Here is a 16,246-nt window from a genome sequence, read left to right on the forward strand (position 1 = left end):
TTTATTGTCATGTAATAAAACAGAAATGTAATATTACACAAAATTACATTAGGCTGCCAGAAAGCAGACAAAGAATCACCACTAGCATTGCCTGGTACTCCTTACAACCAAAGAGAGAGAGAAAAACAGAAGCAAAAGAGATTCCCCCCAGCATCACCAAGTGTTCATGGATTCACCTCCAGTGCTCCCAAAGCCTCTGTAGCTGCACAAAACTCATGTTCAGTTCAAACCTTCAGCAACCTGAGCCCAGATCCAAACCTCCAACACGATGAGGAAGACTTCAGTGGCCAGAGCCCTACGGAAACCCTTCTTGCTCTCAGCACCCTCTTGAATCCAAGTTCTGATACTTGGTTCTCATGAGCCACTCTCTAGTAGCCCACAACCTGATGTGTCCTTTGACTTGAGATAGCCAGCAGCCTGTGTGGCACCCTCGCCTGCAAATCGCCAACAGCTCACTACCTGCGTGTGTCCTGCAGCTGCAGAGTGCTTTGGTCATCTCCTTCTCAAAGGAGGTGCTCTCCCATTACTAGTGTTCTGTGCCAGTCTGCAGCTCCCCTGGAGCCTGCAACCCAGCATGGCTGCTGCTGAATTCAGGTGCTTGGGCACAGACCCAGTAGTCACAAGATATTAAATGAAGCATGTTGGCTCCTTTAACAGGCCATTTAAGTCCTGCAATGAGCTGTCAGCAGTAGGACCCCATGAGGGAGCACTGTGTCTCCGCTCGCCAGTCTTCCCGGGTCTGCATCAATGACACTGTTGCCATTACAGCACTTCAGCAGCCCTGCCATTTTTTTCAAGAAAGCTTAGAAAATACGCCGATGCAATTATTTAAGATATTATCATTTTTCTATTATTTTCTCATTTAGTTTGTGTCTGTAACATGACTACCTTTAGGCAGAGAAATTGATGAAAACATTCCCTTCTGAAAGGGGCACAGAATCAAAATAACTTAGTGATCAATGTGGATGAATTGTTGTACTGAGGGAAGTTAAAGTCACAGAGAGAAACAGCAGGGAAGAGGCCACTCAATTTTGCACCAACTACGAACCACCCACTTCACACTAATCACACTTTGATTCCATTGCAGTTTCACCCAACATTTTATACACCTTCCCCCAGATTCGACCACTCATCTATGCAGTAGAGGCAATCTGTAGTACCACATTGTAGTACCTATCAATCTGCACATTTTTAGATGTGGGTGGAAAATGGATCATTGGAGGAAACACACACCGTCACAGGGCAAATGTGCAAACTCCACACAGGATTTAGGTCAGAATTCAATTCGTGTCTCCAGGTATTGTGAGGTAGTGGCTTCACATTTTGCACATCATTTATTGAGTAAATTAATCAAGAACTTTTGATGTTGGAAATCTGAAATATAAAGAAAAATTATATAAGTCATCAGGTGAGGCAGCATGCATGGAAAGAGAAATAGAGTTAATGTTTTAGGTCAACGACTTCATCAGAACTAGCAAGGAAATTTTAAATGTAGAGTTGAAGGAGGAGAGCTGGTGAAGATAAAAAGCAATGTGATGTCAATGCACCCAGGGAACTATGGTTCCACTCAGTACTTCTTTGTTAGTAGTCTGATTGATCGGCTCACACCAGGAATATCATTCTGAATGATATTCCTGCCCCCCACCCCCCAAACCAATCCTTGCTGCAAATTATAACTAACTTGCTTTTTCACATTCCCCATTCTCACATGGGTTTTCATCCTGAAATGATCACTCTGTTCCACTTTCCATAGATTCTGCCCGATCTGTTCAGTTTTTTCCCCCAGTATTTTCTATCTTATGGCTTATTTGTGTCTATACATATTTGTAGCATTTCCTACAGTGTTGTGATTCACAGCTTTTAGATTTCTTTCTTTCCGCTTAACTGCCTTTCTCACATGGCTTTAAAAGGTTTCTGATCCTGTTATTTCTCTGACAACCCTCAAGAATCCATAAACTGGCTTCCTTCATTCAGTGCAGATCATCTCAGCAACCCAGATCTCACCCTATCGGAGATATTCCCTTTGTCCTATCCACCCCTCCCACATCTTTTGCTGCAACTTAAAATTAATTTCCTTCTTTCCCACTTCTGACAAAGCATTTTTTACTTGAAGCATTAATTCTGTTTCTTTCTTCACAGATGCTGCCTGATTGCTGAGTGTTTGCATCATTTTCTGTTTGAATTTGCATATAATATTTAAGATGGTCTTCAATTCTTTAGGATTATTTTCTCTTTTGTAAGTCAATCCATTTTGCAGTGTTTGTGAGGGCAGAAGGATGAGTTAGCAGGATGCTGAAGGTAATGGAAAGAAAAATACAAATTGGGTGCTGATAAATACAAAGAGAATAAAATACTGACTTTATTTTTTCTCAAGTGTCTCCTTAGCTGATTTTTTTTCTGGATGAAATTCCTGCTTTGATCTGACTCATAAAGCTGCCAGAATAGAATTTTGGAATGGAACTGCAGTACCCACACTTCACAGAGTGTGGAATGTGTATGCCAAGAGATTCAAACTTAGAGACAGCTGATTGCAACTGTAGGCTGGGGACAAATTGCAAAATATTGGTTTACCACATGAGATGTTCCCATTTACAATCAATTCTTTTATAATGATCAACTTCCGTTCCCTGCCATGTTGTGTACTCTACTCAGTTTATCTTGTGTCAATGAAGCCTTAGAGGTTGCCTTGCAGACTTTCCTTTTGAGGTTATGAGTTGATGGCTCAATGCTCCTAGGTTCAGGCAAATGGCAAACACTAATCTCAAAATGAATCCGTTTGTATTCTCCCCACATTCTCATTGTGTATCTCCATTCTACCACTCATCTATGCATTTGGGGCAATTTATTGTAACCAGCTAAATATCCATTTTGCACATCTTTCTCTGAGAGCAAAACATATTACTCAATGAATATCCACACAGTCAGAGGGAGAATATGCAAATACTCTGCATGAAGTGTCAGAGATAAAAACTGAAGCTGGTTTATTGGAAATAGGAGACTGCAGCTCAACCAGGTGTACCAGTGACCTGCCCGCATTTAAAAAAAATGCAACCATAATCTGATCCAGTGATTGAATGAATCTAATTCAAGCCACCACGTGAAGAATGTGGTAATATCACATCTCACACAGCAAGCTCTGAAAGAAATAATTGAAAAGGTCAAACCAACAATGTTTTTGGCTGTTGTACCTTATATGATTGATATTACTAGATTGGACCAATTTTTCCTATCACTGAGGTATGTTAATAAAAGTGATCAAAGTACTGAATACATTATAAGTTTCAACAGTTTGCCAAACAGTAAAGCTGAGATTTTTTTAATGATTTATTGATGCACACATTCACAAATATATTCAGACGAAAGACTCCAATTGCATGGGCAAGGTAATGACAGAGCTAGGATTGTGGATAGTTAGGACATTCGCTAAGAATACAATAGGATTCAGATCAATTTGGACAAGTGGGATGTGATAAAAACACAGAAATGTTGGAGGAACTCAGTAGGTTTGATGCATTTTGGTAAGTTTAAGTAGGGTCGGATTTACAGAATGTAAAACATAAAAGTCTGTAGATGCTGTGATTGAAGTAAAAGCACAATGTTGGAGAAACTCAAACAGCATATTTTATATAGCAAAGATAATGATACATAACTAAAGTTTCAGGCCTGAGCCCTTCATCAAGGTATGGGCAAAATGTAGACAGGTATCTGAATAAAATGGTGGAGGGGTGAAAGGGACATGGGAGGAGCACAGGCCCATGGGCAAGAGATAATAGGTGAATAAGGGAGGGATGGCACCATATCGAATAGGGGAAGGGGGGAAGGCTCTATGAATGGAGACCGAAAAGGGTGGAGAGTTGGAGGCGGCAGAGGGATAGGGAAGGGAGGGAGAATGGGGAGTGGGCTAGTAAAAACTGGAGAAGTCTATGATAATACCATCCAGTTGGAGAGTGCCCAGACAATATTAGGTTTTGCTCCTCCAATTTACGGGTGGCCTTAGTTTGGCAGTTGCATGAGGCCATGCACAGACATGTCAGTAAGGAGCAGAATTGAAATGGTTGTGATGCACCATCAAAAGACTGGAAGTTATGCAAAACTGACAGGCTTTTATTCACAATAGAATGGAGGCACATCCATGCTGGTCGACTGTCCTGAGCTGGGGAAGGGACTGTGGAACAGTTACCTTTATTCAGGAGTCTGCAGGTGGCACCACAGGTAAATATATAGACAGTGATTTACCACATTCACCCCTTGTTTTTTTTTTAAAAAGTCAGGTGGGGTAAAATACATTAGATGCAATCACAAGTCTTTTGGGTGGTCTGATTTGCCACTGTGACCCTTGACTGCAGTACAGCAATGGGGTCCTGGACAGTCTGGTGCTCCTGTATTCATTCGTCAGTGTTGGCTTGGTGGGTGTGTGGCATCAAGTCTGGTATGCCATCCATTGGAGTTGGGTTACATGCCATAGCCCTCGTGCACCATGGATAATGAGAGATGAAAGGGGCACGGGGTGATCAGTAATAGTTTCAGGAGCCCCTGAGTAAGCCAGATCCCTAACAGGTACTGTTTCATCAGGGTACACCACATAGGCATGTTGGGGGTTGGCATGGAGTAGATGGATTTTTTACCAGTGGGTCAGACTTATTTCTCCTCACATATTTCCAGAGTAGGACCGGCCCTGGGGATATCAGTCATGTAGCAGAAATGAAAACATTTGTTCATGTGGTCTGGCATTGGTGGCAGAACATAGAAATGACCTATCAAGTAGAGGGCCTCAGGGGGGACTTTCCTTTGGGAGACAGGAGGGCCTCTAGGCTGCAGAGCCAAGGTTGGCCTTCTGGACTGTGGCATTCTCCCTTTCCACCTGCCTGCTCACTCATGGGTTGTCCTGCTCATCATGATGCTTCTGGCCAACAGGTACTTTGTCGCTCATAAAAGAAGGCCCCCGGTAGCTATGAACAAGCAAGGGAAGCCAAACAGTGTGAAGAGTCTGCATAGGGCCTTTATGACTGTGGCAGCTGTCATGTCTGGGGCAGGGGATGGCAAACGGAAAATGCAAGTGCTCGTCAATGACATTGAGGAAGTATACATTGTGATCCTTTAAAATTAATACTCAAATGTTCAAAGGGCGGGTGGCCTTCATCAACTACTCTCTGTCTGGCTGATAGAAATGCAGTTTGAACTCTGCACAGACCTGGCAATTTTTGGTTATTGGCCTGATCTCCTCAATAGAGTAGGGCTCATTTTGATTCTTGACAAAGTGAAAGAACCTGGTGACTCCAGGGTAGCAGAGATCATTGTGAAGGGCTTATCAGCAATCAATTTGCACAGCTCCACAGGATAGAGCATTTGGGGGCTCACTGAGTTTCCCGTGTCAGAACAAGATATCTTAATTGTAGTGGAAAGTTTGATTCTCCACCTCAATATCTTGTTGCTTTAGACTTTACCCCGCTGCTAGTTATTGAACATGAACAAAACTGTGCATTGGTCAGTTAGCAAGGAAAATCATTTTCAGGCCAGGTAGTGCCTTCAATGCTGCACCACCTCGACAATGGCTTGGGCCTCCTTTTTGACAGAGGAGTGTCAAATTTTGGGGCCCTGGAAGGTATGGGAAAAGAAAGCGACGGGAATGCCTGTCTGGTTAAGTGTAGCAGCCAGAATGAAGTCGGATACATATCTCTCCACCTGGGATAGGGAGCATTCATCCATGGCGTGCACCGTAGCCTTGGCAAAATCTGCCTTGATGTGGTTGAAGGCTGCTCGGGCCTCTGGTGTTAGGGAAAAAGAGTGGATTTATCGAGGGGGTGGGCCTTATACACATAGTGGGGAACCCACTGGGCATAGTAAGAGAAAAGGCCCAGGCACCTTTTCAAGGCTTTAAGGCTGTTGGGGAAGGTAAGTTCCAAAGGTCAGGGCCAATGACTCCGTTCTCAACAACACAGCCAAGGATGGCAAGGCGAGTTGTGCAAAATATGCATTTATCTTTATTGTACAAGATGTTGAGGAGTTTGGCGGTATGGAGGAATTTTTGGAGGTTGGTGTCATGGTCCTGAAGATCATAGCCACAGATGGTGACATTTTCCAGATATGGAAATGTGGTCTACAGCTCATATTGGTCCACCATGTGGTCCATCTCCCACTGGAAGACTGAGACCCCAGGGCAGCTATCTGCCACAAAACCAGTATATTGGTGGATGAGGAGCTGGTGGTATGCTGACTTTAGGTCGATGGTGGAGAATACTTAATACTGCGTGATTTGGTTCACCATGTCAGACATATGGGAGGAGGGGTACACGTCCAGCTGTGTGTATCTATTCATGGTCTGACTGTTGTCGATAACCATTCTGCTTTTCTCCCTGTTCCTCACCACCACCACTTGTGCTCTCCAAGGGCTGGTGCTGGGTTCAATGATCCCCTCATTGAGTAGCCACTACACCTTCACCCTAATAAAGGCCCTGTACCCATCACTGTACCATCTACTTTTGGTGGCAATAGGTTTACATTCGGTGGTGAAGTTTGAAAACAGTGGCAGACAAGAGATTTTGAGGGTGGAGAGGCCACAGGTCATGCGCACTGGCTGGCTAGGTTGGAGACTGGAGTGGGGGTGGAGGGGAACAGCTGAAGGGTAATTGCCAGTAGGGCACAGTGGTTTAAAAACTGTTGGTTACAGATGGTGAAGGGGGGATGGAGCCTGTCATACTCCATCATCACATGTTTAAGGTGACATTGAAAGTCTAGTCCCTGTAGCATTGAAGCGCAGAGCTGCGACATCACTAGGAGTTTGAAGTCTTTGTAGCCCATACCCAACACAGTCAGGGTTAATATGCAGTAGCCGCAAACATCAACCACATAGGAGTTTGAGGCCAAGGATACCTTTTAGCTTACTGGCCTTACAATGAGGGAATAGTGCTGCACCGTGTCAGGGTGGATGAAGCTCTCCATGCTCCCACTATTGAACAACCAACTCATCATGTGGCCACTTTCCAGAATGTCCGTCATTGACCTAGCGAGTTGATGAGGACTACCTTGGTCCATTCTGATGGAAGCCAGTGTCAGGTTGTTGCTTGTCGATACAGCAGTGCATTCATGTATTTGGCCAGAAGATGGCAGCATCCAAGAGGGTGGCCCCCACAGCTCAGATGTGGTACTGCAGGATCTCAAAGATGGTGCCCAAAATGGCGGCCTCACGACTCACACGTGGCGCTGTTAGTTTCTGTAAATGGTGGTGTCCAAGATGGTTGCCTGCACGGGGTGCTACTGGGTAGAGGTGGTTTGGATCAACACACCTTCACATAGTGCCCCTTCTTCCTGCATCTTTCATTGGGCAACATTTCCTCAGGTGCTTGCCCAGGCCACAGAAGTAGCACTTTGGGTGCTCATGGAGTACAGCGGCCATGGTCGTGTCATTGACAGACAGGACATGGAGATGGTGGTGTTTGGCGCATACAGTATATGGCAGCTGTGGTTGGATCGCTGGCAGGATGTGACGGTGGAGGTGCGTCCAAAGTTGGCGGTGCCTGGGGTCATCACAAGGTGGCTGCATTATCGGCTGAGTAAGCCTCCATATTCTGGAGGGCCACCTTCAGTGTACCTTCCAATTCAACTGCCTTTTGCAAGATGAGCTCACCTTGCTCTAACAGTCTCTGACAGATGAAAGTGGACCTGATGCCCGCAACATTTATTCTTTTATTTTTCAATCTATTTTTAAAATTGTTTTTTTATAATAAATACAATAGAATGAAGAAAAAGGAATGAAACTGAAAATATAATGTTTTATATATATATAAAATTTCAAACAGTATAAACTTGGTTCCCTCCTCTACTGCACTGAGTGAAGACAGAAAAGACATCAAAGATATTATATATATATACATTAAAAAAAAATAAAAAAAAATATATATATATATATATATATATAAATACACCTAACCTACTCTATTAAAAATAAAAGAAACTAACCAAAATTAAAACATCCAAGCAGCTTATCCTGAGGGTTACATACATCTCAATCTTCCAGATGAAATATAATCTTACCTGTTTTTTGATTCACGGTATGAATCAAAAGCTATATTTTGTAGCTTTTGATTCATACCGTGAATCAAAAGACAAAGGTAAGACTACATCTCATCTGGAAGAGTGAATATATCTAATCACATTAAAAACATTTACATCAAATGAAAATAAAACATAAAAGGTCTCCATGTATCTTCAAATTTTACCGATGAAACAAATACCTGATATCTACCATAATTTTATTTTTCTGAACTTAAGCAGGGCATAATATGAGAGAACCTTTGAATCAGTGTTGAAGGCCTGGAGTCTAGAATAAGATTGCTCTTCTAGCCAACATTGAGAGAGAAGGCTGTTGTGCAGGTACAGAAAAACTCCCTATGTTTGGTTTAATGGTCATAGTTTCACCTGAAATACATTTGAAAAGATATTAAAAAATTTATTTCCAATAGATTTCTAAGCATGGACAAGACCAAAATTTATGTGTTAATGTAGAAATATCAGATTTGCATCTGTCACAAGTAGGGTTAATATTAGTCATTTATTCTTTTAATGAATACAACTGTGTTAGCTGCACCAACTATGGGTGGCTAAAGTTGAGAGGCCAGACACAAAAGGTATCTGGGCTCTGATCTCAGGCCCTGACTGAGTGCTTCTTGATTAACCCAAAAATGAAACGAGATGTGACTTGCAGGTATCTGGCAGTTTGCTCTGGGACTACCTGCTGATTGTCAGCACAAATATTGTGTAGTTGATTGACTAAATCTGATACCTAAAAGTGTAGTTTCCTCTTCCAAAAATTTTTGTGACTCCAGAAAAAAAGTCTAGTCTTTCATGAAATACTAAATGGTGCAGTTTATATGGTTTAAGATGCTTTCAGTCACAAGATTTAATCAAGAATCCAAGCTTCTGAGGTTCTGATGCAAGATTCACCTTCCCAAATCCTTCCCAAAACTGTAGAGCTCAACTTCACAACATCAAAAATAATAAAAAGTAGCTTGGGGATTCTTCACTGCACAAGATATTTATTTAAGATTCAAATTCATGTTAACACTGACAAGAAAACATTATTTGTCCTATCAAACTAATCCCAAGAAGAGTCAAACAAAGGAGATATCTGTAACAGTAGCTGCAGTGTATACAACATTATTTCAAGAATAAATAATTTGGAAAAATATTTTTTTTTTGTTGGAGAATAACTACAGATGAGCTGGTTAAAGACAACAGGAACTGTTTCAATGAAGAAATATTTTGAGTTCCGTCATATATTTCTTGAAACAATAATTTCTGAATTCAGAGGGATCACAAAAGAATTCCTGATGCTTAACCAAATATAATTATTTTGGCAAAATCCTTGGATATAATGAAAAATTTAACTCATTGTATTTGTGATGACTTGATCAGTGATGACATAGATCAACTGGTGGTAAGGTTTTGTGATTGTTGGTCTGCAGCAAGTAAAAGGTTACTTAAGATGAGTTTTGCAGGGTCCTGTTGGAGGGGTATTTAAGAGGAGGTGTCTGAGAGTCATCATCTAGGTTCAGTCAGTGCACCAGACCACAACTGCCCACCCTTGTCTGCAGGTTTGATGGTGAGATTTGGATTGATGTGGAGAGAGTGGAGGGCCAGACTTTCTGAGGGGGTGAGTTTGGAACGAGTGAGGGGTAAAATAGGGTTGCGAGCCATTGACGTAGGTGATAAATATGCATTGAAGAATCCAATTTTTTTGGTTTTCAGAGTAAGGCGAAATAAACCTTTCCACAACTTCATCTCTTTCTTTCCGCACGCTAATGATTAAGTTCTATTTCTATTTTGTATGCATTGTATCAATATTCTTTTCTTCTTCTTTGGCTTGGCTTTGCAGACAAAATTTATGGAGGGGTATGTCCACATCTGCTGCAGGCTCGTTGGTGACTGACAAGTCCGATGTGGGACAGGCAGGCACAGTTGCAGCAGTTGCAAGGGAAAATTGGTTGGTTGGGGTTGGGTGTTGGGTTTTTCCTCCTTTGTCTTTTCAGTGAGGTGGGCTCTGCGGTCTTCTTCAAAGGAGGTTGCTGCCCGCCGAACTCTGAGGCGCCAAGACGCATGGTTGGAGGCAATATCAGCCCACTGGTGGTGGTCAATGTGGCAGGCACCAAGAGATTTCTTTAAGCAGTCCTTGTACCTCTTCTTTGGTGCACCTCTGTCTTGGTGGCCAGTGGAGAGCTCACCATAGAACACAATCTTGAGAAGGCGATGGTCCTCCATTCTGGAGACGTGACCCACCCAGCGCAGTTGGGTCTTCAGCAGCATGGATTCGATGCTTGCGGACTCTGCCAGCTCGACTACTTCGATGTTGGAGATGAAGTCATTCCAATTAATGTAGAGGATGGAGCGGAGACAGCGCTGATGGAAGCCATCAATATTCTAACAATCCAATAAACAATATTCAAGATAAAATAATCTTCAGCTGCTTAAATCTAATTAAAACTACCTTAATTCAGCTGAACAATCTTCTGAATTGACAATTCTATACATTAAAAATAAGCCAGAATTTTAACATTTAAAATACTGCAAGCAAATGTGCAAATACGAGAAAACAAACATGGAAGAGGAGTAGACTATTACATATACGTTTTGAATAATCAAGTAAAAACACAATGCTGGAAAAACTCAGCAGGTCAAACAGCATACTTTATATAGCAAAAATAAAGGTACATAACCAATGTTTCAGGCTTGAGCTCTTCATCAAGGTTTGAGGAAAAATGTAGGTAGGCAGCTGAACAAATGGTGGGGAGGGGGGTGGTGGGAGAAGAGCAGGAGGAGAAGCACAGTCCCACGAGCAAGAGGTAATGGGTAGATAAGGGAGGGAGGGCACAACAGTAAACAAGAGGAGGGGGAATGGCTTTGTGAATGGAGAAGGAAGGGAGATGAAGAGATGGAAACAGAGGGATAGGGAAGAGAGGGAGAAATGGGAATGATCTAGCAGAAACTGGAGAAAATAATGTTAATGCCATCCGATCGGAGATCGGAGATTCTGCCATCCAGACAGAATATTAGGTATTACCTCCTCCAATTTATGGGTGGTTTTGGTTTATCAGTACATGAGTTCGTGGACAAACATGTTGGCATGGGAGTGGGAGCAGAATTGAAATGGTCGGCCACTGGGAGATCCCTGTCATTGATGCGGACAGAGTGAAGGTGCTCAGTGAAGCGATCTCCCAGTCTGTGTTTAAAGTGTCTCCAGTGTAAAGAAGGCCACAATAGGAGCACCAGATACAGTAGGTGACTCTTGCAGATTCACATGTGGTTGGATTATTTGGGGCCCCAAATGATGATGATGAAGGTGTGAGCATGTGTGTCACTTCCTGCGGTCACAGAGGAAGATGCCAAGGGGATGATTAGTAGGAAGGGATGAGTGAACGAGGGAGTTATGGAGGCAGTGGTCTCCATGGAAGACAGAGGGGAGGTGAGGGGAAGATGTTTCTGATGGTAGGATCATGTGGTAGGTGATGGAAACTGGGAAGGATAATATGTTGGATGCAGAGGCTGGTGGAGTGGTAGGTGAGGACAAGGGGAACGCTGTCTTGTTGCATCTCGGTGCAGAAGGGACCATGCACGTAACAATCCTCTATACAGTTGACTTCCTTATGGAGCCAGATGTCCAGAATCTTGTTACCCACTGTCAGTGGTATTAATTTATTCGGAGTCAAGGGCGATTTTGGGGACAACCCCACTTTAATATCCAAATACTGGTTGATTTTGGCCAATACTAATCACTTGTTTTAATATGGGGCTGCACTTCTTCCCTGTCAACAATTTAATGTCCCATTTATAAATAAAATCCTCTGCTATCTTCTTGCCCACCAAGTGAAGATCAATTTGTGCCCAACATGGTACCTCTCCTCCGCGAAAAAGAGAGGCGATGATGAAATAAAAATGATCTACCGAATAAAACATTCCACTGCTATCTTCAAATAAGGTCTTTTCTACAGGACATATTAGGTCCAGGTCTGGTCCTACCTCGTTGCAGAAGAAGAGAGGCCCTGATTCAAAGGGGGATTGTCAAGAAATTTATTTCAGTAATGTATTACCTGTTCCAGTCAGAGGGACCCAAACCGGGCCTTCATAGGTCAAGAGAAAGATGGGAGTCATACTTGGGCATTATAATTGGTGAGAATGCTGGTCCGACCTGTGCCGGGAAAGCATGACTACAGACATTAATGCAAGTTATAGGCTGGTCCAGTATAACTTTTTGCACCAGTTGTACATAACGCCGCAGAAAATCAATAGATCAAAACCAGAACTCCCAGATCAATGCTTTAGGTACGTTGTTGCAACCAGGACATTCATGCATGCAACCTGGTCATGTGCCAAGGTGAGGCCCTTTTTGGTGGATCTAGGCCAGGTCCTGGAGAAAATTATAGGTAAACAGTTCCCTCAGGACCCACAGTTGTTCCTGTTGGGAAAAATATTGGACATAAGGCTTACAATGAAGCTGTCCAAATTTCAAATCTAATTTGTGTTAATCGGATCAGCAGTGGCCAGGAAGTGCATTGCAGTGACTTGGAAGTCCGACTCTATTCTTAGTATCGAGCGATGGAACAAGGAAATGCAATCCCCAGAGAAAATAACTTACAATCTGAGAAATAAGAACAGTACCTTTCGGAAGATTTGGCAGCCATACATACATAGGTGTTTGTTCTACTGTCCCCTGTTGCAGCTCTTTCTCTCCCGCACTGATCCCGATCAAGGAAAGTCAAGAATGAGCACCAACCAGAAGCCGTCCATTGAGCCGTGATAGACCCTGTTTCTTTTTTATTATTTGTACTCTTATTCATTTCCTTAATGTTAATGCAGTATGAATGAATTGTTTAGTTTTATAGGTGGGAGGAGGGGGGTGGGTAATGGCGTGAGCTTGTATATACAGTTATAGAGAAACAGAGTACACGTACACAAGATAGTGAACTGCCATCGTTGGCAGGACGCAGTATATGACGGTACAGGCCTGTGTGAAAAATTATAAATAAAATATTCAAAAAAAACGGGCCATGCTGAGGTGTGGGAAGTGAAGGAGATGCGAATAAATGTTGAGTTGATGGTGGTGGAGGGGATGCCACGTTTCTTGAAGAAGCAGAACATTTTTGAATAATCTCTTTTGAATAAACAATTCTATTATTGTTTTCTATCTGAAGTTGGCAATTATTAATTGACTTGATTAGTTGTGAAGAGTATATCAGATTTAAGAACAGATACATGTGTTGACAGAAACAGAGCTGGGGGTTGTAGCACAGATTGAAGCTCACAAAAAGGTGCTGAGTCACTGATTCATTTTCCAGCTCAATTTTATTTTCAGGTGACACAAACTGAAAAGCTGGCATATTTATGTTACTTTCATAATTTGTACAGGGAGTGGTGATGAATTGTGTATGTAATCAAGTTGTGTATCACAATTTATGGGTTGTGACCCTAAAATTGTATCTGCTGCTGTATTTTCAACAATTCACAGTGATATTTAAAATATTACTTTTAATAGTGATATGATTTTGCAATTGCACACAGATCAATCTTCAACAACACAGTAATTAAATATTTGCTTAAACTATTAAAGACACAATTAGCCTATAATATTGGGCTCCAACAGTAAACTTGCCTTTGGCCTCCTTGCTCACAAGCCCCTTGGACCCTGAACCCTTTAGCACAAAAACAATCATGTACATATTTGTAATCCAGAATATTGGAGGAGGGGGGGTGGGGGGGGGGGGTGATGTTCAGATCCATAGCAGTAATCCCTATTTATCTATTCCCAATTGTTGCTTGTCTAAAAAAAAACCTCTAAAAATCTTTATTTGGGCAAGGAAAATATCCTAAACTGTCTATAATTGCTTTATAGAATAGTAGAAAACCAATCCACCAGGTTATCCAAAATAATGAAAGGCTCAAAAGAATTTGGAGCTCATTTACTCCAAATTTTATCAACAGGACAAACTTTATTGAATTTGTAACACTGTTTTCCACCTCTTTCTTTTAGTGTGGTACAATTATACTTTAACATTAAAAAAAAATTAGAAGCAAAATTAGTCTCTTGATTTTCTATGCGTGAAATTTTAGAAAAATTCATAAATAAACAAATCAATATACTTTTTTTTGCTGAGGTTCTGAAATAAAGTCTATTAATTTGATTGTCAAAGATTTTTGTTTATTTTGGATGCTTTCTATGGAAGTCTCAATTAACTCTACACAGCGTCGAGCAATTAAATCTGCTGAAAGTCTTTCTTGGGGTCCTTTTATGTTTTTAGGTTTTATTCATAAGTATGCCTCCAACTAGAAAATTGTGCAGATGCTGTCCTTTTCTCCCTGATTGTTTTTCTCTTGTTTCCACATTGTCATTATGAAAGATTTGATGGTCCTTGAGATAGCGGGGTAGAACTTCAGGTACAAGCAACAGAGCTTTAGTTCGATTTGGACATCACAATTGATTCAGAATACTGAATTGGGTTAAAGCCAGTCAAAAGCTATATTTGTATGAGCAGAAGAAAATAGAACTGGAGTGTAGATGGCTAAGTGCCATTAAGAATAGGACACAGGCTCTTTACTTCAGTTTAAGTTTAGTAAAGGTCTGAGCATATTCACTTCAAAAGATTTTGTGTTGTATTAAATTTTTGTATGAGTGATATCTCCACCATTTTGGCACTTACATCAACAGTAATGAAGTGCTATGAAAGGTTGGTTTTGAAGCATATCAACGCCTGACTGAGCGGTGACATGGATACATTCCAGTTTGCCTTTCGAAGTGATCGGTTGCATCATGATCTGGTGTGGGGACACCAATACCCTTGAGCATAAAGCCCTCTAAAATGTAGTGGACACAGCCCAGGACATCATAGGCAAAACCCTCCCCACTATTGAGAACATCTACAGGGAACACTGCCATCGGAGAGCAGCAGCAATCATCAAGAATCCACACCACCTCGCCCATGCTCTGTTCTTCCTGCTGCCCTCAGGAAAGGGGTTTAGGTACCGCAAGACTTGCATCATCAGGCTCAAAAACAGCTGCTACCCTCCACCATCAGACTCCTCAACAACAAACTCAGAGACTCACTTAAGGACTCTTACTTGTGCACTTTATAAATTTTTAAAAAAATTCTGTATTTCACTCAGTTTGTTTACATTCATTATCTGTTTACAGTTCTCTATTTCTTTACATGTGTATATTGTGTAGTTTTTTTCACCCCCACCAATAATTCTCGCCCACAGGTAAAAGAATTTTGGGGTTGGATGTGATGTCACATATGTACTCTGACAATAGATCTGAATCAATTGTGATGTCCAAATCGAACTAAATCTCTGTTGCTTGTACCTGAAGTTCTACCCCGCTATCTCAAGGACCATCAAATCTTTCATAATGACAATGTGGAAACAAGAGAAAAACAATCAGGGAGAAAAGGACAGCATCTGCACAATTTTCTAGTTGGAGGCATACTTATGAATAAAACCTAAAAACATAAAAGGACCCCAAGAAACCAAAGCAGTTTTTGCAACTCTAAATCCAAATTTCCCCCCCGCCCCAAAAGGTTTAATTACTCACCCCTGAGTTTACACTTATATCTTCCTGTACTTTGTGTTAGCTTTATAGACCAAAATCATGTAGTAATTTTACCTGATGGTTGTACCTGTGTGCAACTCCCAACTCACATTTAAAGATATTTATTCACTGTCACAAGATGAAGTTGTCACCCAAATGCAACAAAACACTAATAAGCACAAATCAGAATTAGGCAAGGGATGCCATAAGCCTTTTAGATTTTGTAAAACCAAGTCAGCCATCCAAATAAATCCCACAACACTTCCTCTGTTTCCTCAGAGTAATCCAACCAGTTTTCCCTTGGAATCTTAATCCCTGTTGACTGTACAAACACAGTCATAGTTGGTCTCTATTGCTATCACCTCCAGGGACTTGGAAAAACAAACTCTCTATTGGTAAAAACTTGCAACTTAAACATTTATGACAGTTGTTTCAATGAATTCAAATCCACGTTTATTGATTGAGAATCTCCTCATTAAATAATGCTATACATTTGAGCAAAAAAATAACTTTGGGGTCATGAAGATTTAACAAACATTGCTGTAGTTTTCTCTATAATAGGATCTTAAAAGAAAGATACCAGATCGGTGTCCATTGGCACTGCAAGAGATTTCATTGCACTAATTCAGGATGTGTGGCCATCAATTGGATCAGTAAGGCAGAGTGAAGATTGTA

At 41.5% G+C, this 16,246-nt stretch overlaps 1 long non-coding RNA gene across 3 annotated transcripts in view; it reads right to left on the bottom strand.

Moving 5' to 3' along the window:
* Positions 1-1,016: 1,016 nt before the first annotated feature.
* The window catches only part of LOC138739132 (uncharacterized), a 225,559-nt gene continuing 210,329 nt past the window's right edge, over positions 1,017-16,246 (bottom strand). For 2 of the 3 annotated variants that reach the window (XR_011342026.1, XR_011342027.1), the window contains exon 9: positions 1,017-1,374. This is a non-coding gene — a long non-coding RNA (uncharacterized lncRNA). The remainder of the gene's footprint in view (positions 1,375-16,246) is intronic. The other variant, XR_011342025.1, reaches the window with a different exon arrangement.

The sequence above is a fragment of the Narcine bancroftii genome, chromosome 7 (assembly GCF_036971445.1).
Source record: "Narcine bancroftii isolate sNarBan1 chromosome 7, sNarBan1.hap1, whole genome shotgun sequence".
Lineage (NCBI taxonomy): Eukaryota > Metazoa > Chordata > Chondrichthyes > Torpediniformes > Narcinidae > Narcine > Narcine bancroftii.